Source organism: Petaurus breviceps, unplaced genomic scaffold (assembly GCF_028583685.1).
Source record: "Petaurus breviceps papuanus isolate PSGF00001 unplaced genomic scaffold, PetGlider_PUasm1.0 470, whole genome shotgun sequence".
Lineage (NCBI taxonomy): Eukaryota > Metazoa > Chordata > Mammalia > Diprotodontia > Petauridae > Petaurus > Petaurus breviceps.
The window spans coordinates 3,034,896-3,039,541 of NW_027186350.1; the positions used below are offsets into that span (position 1 = coordinate 3,034,896).

General features: G+C 41.3%; 1 pseudogene; it reads left to right on the forward strand.

Annotated features, from left to right (window-relative positions):
* The first annotated feature begins 334 nt into the window (after window positions 1-334).
* On the forward strand, window positions 335-1,078 carry LOC138171876 (elongation factor 1-delta-like; annotated as a pseudogene).
* The last annotated feature ends 3,568 nt before the right edge of the window (window positions 1,079-4,646 follow it).

The following is a 4,646-nucleotide window of genomic DNA, read 5'->3' on the forward strand; positions in this document are numbered from 1 at the left end:
GTGAGCTTCAAATGAAATAATGTTCATCAAGCCCTTTGCAAACCTTAAAGCAATACAGAAATTGTCTGTTTCTATTATTTTCTGAGGTATAAAGGGATTAAAATTTGGTTTTGATTGAAAATGAAGAAAGAGACTTTTGGAAAGATGGTGAACCAAGTTGACAGTTAATAGCAATAGTTGTGTGTTGTAGTCCCAGCCTAAGTATCCCAAGGAGATAAAGGCTTCCCCTTGAAAATGTCTGGGAAAGTAAACTGAAGTATTATACTCCCCTTTCCCCACCACTTCTCATTGAATTGGCTTTGGGACTAACCTTTCACTGCTGCCCTCCATTCTCATGGCAACTAACTTCTTGGTGCATGAGAAGATCTGGTTTGACAAATTCAAGTACAATGACGCAGAGAGAAAATTCTATGAGAAGATGAATGGTCCTGTGCTCGCTTCCCTACAGAGTGCAAACACCAGTTCTTCCAGTGGTCCCAGTGGGGACCATGGTGAACTGGTCACCAGAATTTCCAATCTAGAGGCAGAAAACCAGAGCCTTCAGAGTGTGATTCAGGACCTGCAGTTCACCATCTCCAAGCTTGAAATCTGGCTGTGTACCCTGGAGAAATGCCCCCTGGCTCCTCAGACTCAGCATGTATCCCCTATGCAGAATCCCAACACATCGCCCACTGAGAAGGCAGCCACCACAGCAGAATATGATGAGGATGAGGATGATATTGACGTGTTTGGCAGCAATGATGAGTTAGAAGACAAGGAAGCAGCCCAGCTTCAGGAGGAACAACTTCCGCAGTGTGCAGAGAAGAAGGGCTGATCGCAAAGTCTTCCATCCTCCTAGATGTCAAGCCTTGTGATGATGAAGCAGACACGGCAAAGTTGGAGAAGTGTGTCCACTCCACACAACTGAATGCACTGGTCTGGGGAGGCTCCAAGTTGGCACCTGTGGGGTAAGGCGTTTGGAAGCTGCAGATCCAGCATGTGGTAGAGGATGACAAGGTGGGCACAGACATCCCAGAGGAGATCACCAAGTTCGAAGACTGTGCAGAGTATTGACGTCACTGCTTTCAACAATATCTAAAATACCCCTGAATGTGTGTGAATCTGTAACCAAAATAAAGGCTGAGATTTGAAGGGAAAAAAAAGTATTACACTTGTATTGACTTGAGAACACCACTTAAATTTATTCAGTCAGGCCAGAACCAAATACTACCCTCTATCCTCTGGTACACACTTTTGTTTAATGATACCCATTAGAAAGATTAGTCAATCATAAAGTAGGGAGAGGTGAAGGAAAATGGAATATAAGTAACTACTACTGATAATGAATAGTAGACTACTATTCATTTCCTGAATTTGAGTCCCTTATCCCTGATTAAAATGTTTTATATGTGTTTTCTATGTTTTCTATCCTGGGGATAGAAGAAACGTAATACCTTATGCCACACCCAAGGTCATTTTATTGAAATCCATCTAAGGCTCAAAGCAAGAATTAACTCCCAGCTAAAATCCAACTTTCTGGCAGCTAGTAGATAGAGTGCCAGGTTTGAAGTCAGGAAGACTCATCTTCCTAAGTTCACATCTGACCTCAGACACTAGCTGTGTAACACTGGGCAAGTCACTTACCCCTGTTTGCCTCTGTTCCTCATCTGTAAAATGAGATGGAGAAGGAAATGGCAAACTATTCCAGTATCTTTGCTAAGAAAACCCCAAATGGGGTCAGGAAGAGTTGGACATGACTGAAACACAATTGAACAACAACAACGACAAAAATCCTGTCTTCTACTGGAAATCTTTCCTAATTCCTCTTAATTTTAGTGCTTCTCCTCTACTGATTACCTCCAGTTTTTCCTGCACGTAGCTTGTCTGTGTGTAGTTGTTTGCATCTTGACTTTCCCATTAGAGTGTAAGCTTCTTGGGGGCAGGGACTGACTGTCTGTTGCCTCTTTTTGTATCCCTAGCACTTAGCTCGGTGTCTGGCATAGCCAGGCACATTTAATAAACATTTATTAACTGACTGACTATTGTTTGTAAGATATCAAATACTTCCATTTTCTCCAGATAATTTAAAAAGATTAACTATTTAACTTGCTTTCATAGTATCTTCATTGAGAAATATCATCAGGGGTGGCTAGGTGGCACAGTGAATAGAGCACTAGCCCTGGAGTCAGGAGGACCTGAGTTCAAATCTGACCTCAGACACTTAATACTTACTAGCTGTGTGACCTTGGGTGAGTCACAACCCCAATTGCCCTGCCCTCCCCCTTGCAAAAAAAAAGAGAAATATCTTCAGAATTTCAAATATTTCTTCAACTACTACAGGTTATAATTTGTGTTACTATAGATATCTTCTACATCTGCAAATGAGCAGCATCATATTTTTCCATTTCCTTACTGTCTTAAGGTGTTCATCCAGGAAGAAGGCTAGTCTGGTTTCACTACATAGACATAAGAAGTTTTATTCCTTTTTCCTTCAACATATTTTCATCAATAATAAAATTGCTAGTAAAACTTTTGATTTACTAAAAGTAAAGTATATGGGACTAGCGATCATAACTTTTCTGCACTTGTTTTTAATGACAGAAGAAATCCTCAAGGTTACTTTGGGCCATAACACATTAATAACCTAGTATCTCCCTAGACCTACCATATTTAACTGTAGTATAAACATAGTGTTGTTTAAACCAGAGTGGATTCAGGTTTACCAGCTGGCTGAAGTTTAGGATATAACCAATTTTACTCTTTTCCAAATAAGAATGCTTTAGGCATAACATTGCTTCCTTTGGTTTTCACTCTCATCAAATCTACTTTATTTGTGGCTGTTTCCAATGTATTAGTCAAGCTGACAGCCCTGGAACTGTTGACTAAAACCTTAATTCTTCCCGATTTCTATATAGCTTCCCCCACTGCCCCACTGATTTACTGGGTTCATCTTCTATATCAACAACACACAGCAAGGTCTTTCCTCCAAAAGCCTTAGTTTCCTCAGAAGAGATATGGATTGTTGTCTGGAAGTCTTGGATGAGCCAGGATGGTCTTTACAGCAATAATATTTGCTCTATCTTTGGTAACTTTCAATACAATTACTTTGCCAATGCTATGGCTTGTACTTGTGATAAAGACAGTGTATCCTGTTAGTTTTCTAGTGTCCAGCAACATAATTCCCATTGAACTAGAAAGTGGTACAGGCCAGAGGTGGGCTGATGGCACATCCTGGAAAGTTGCAGGAGTGGGGACCAGGGCCTTAGGAACTCTGGCGTACATGGAAGCAATATCAGGAGCAGAGGCAGGAACGATTACAGAAGGTCCAGGAAAGATGTTTTCTCTTTGTGAGTTCTTCTGAAAATATCTGTTTATGATCAAACCTGTTTTAGTGAGAATAATAAACACTTTGGGGTTTTTGTTTGAGACTGGGTCTCACCTCTCTTATCCAGGGACTTCCATATTGATACTAGATTTAATGTAGATTCTTCATCAGTTATGGCCACTGAAGTTTGGACCTCCTGAGCTCAAGAGATGCACCAAGCTCAGCCTCCCTTTTAGCAAGGGTTATAGGTGTGGGCAAAGTTTCTAATTTAGTTGAAATGAGTGAGAGTAAGAGGGAGAATTTTTCAGTAAGAAGGCTTTGGTATCCAAAATGTCTTGTATTTGAGTTCAATTTTAATCAATTTTTTCATCTATTTTTTCTTTTTCTTCTTCTTTTTTTTTTTTTGGCCTTTTGGAGGGCAGTTGGGGTTAAGTAACTTGCCCAAGATCACACGGCTAGTTTGTGGGTGTGTGTGTGTGTGTGTGTGTGTGTGTGTTAAGTGTCTGAGGCCAGAACTGAACTCAGGTCATCCTGACTCCAGTGCTGGCGCTTTACTCACTGCGCCACCTAGCTGCCCCTACTTTTTCTTCTTTATTTGGCCAGTCATTGTAAAGAGATAACAGGAAAAAAAAAGAGGAAAAAAACCTCCTTTTTAGTAAGTTCTGAGATTTTTTTCCCTATGCCTTTGGTATTTTCTTTTCCTTTAAATATTTGTCTCTTAATAGCTCTCCTTCCTTATAGAAGTTCTTGCTTAGTATAAGTGGACTATTCTGCAGATTTACCCCTCCTCTCTCTGGGCTCTGTGTGGTCCTGCCCACTGCACAGCTCTGTGGCTTCAGTGGCAGCCCAGAGTGGCTGCAGTGCCTGAAACAGAGGACCCCTGGCACAGGGCTGCTGACACCAGTGCCCTGGGCTGCAGGGTCCTGATGCCAGCTCAGCTGGGAGATGAATTTGCAATGCAAATTTATGTAAAACTATCATATAAGGTACAAGATGTATATGTGGGTATTACCTGTGTAAGTTATAGATGTCAACATAAGTCTGTCTACATGTCACTTGCAGGGAGGCATGAATAAAAATCTAGTCTCCTCTGTTCCACCCTTCTCCAAGGGAGACTTTGATTCCTGCTAGGAGGGGAAACAGGAAATTCATGCCAGTAAGTGGTCACTCTGCTCTCCAAATAGAAAGTGTACAGACTAGAACTGTATCTATCTGTCCTCCTAAATATTGTTAGTATAGGGGAGACAATTGTTAAGTTCAGGCAGTACTACTAGGGAAGGAGTGCCCCAAGCATAGGCCCCAAAATAGCCAAGAAACCCTTCCAAACAAATGCCAGTCCCAC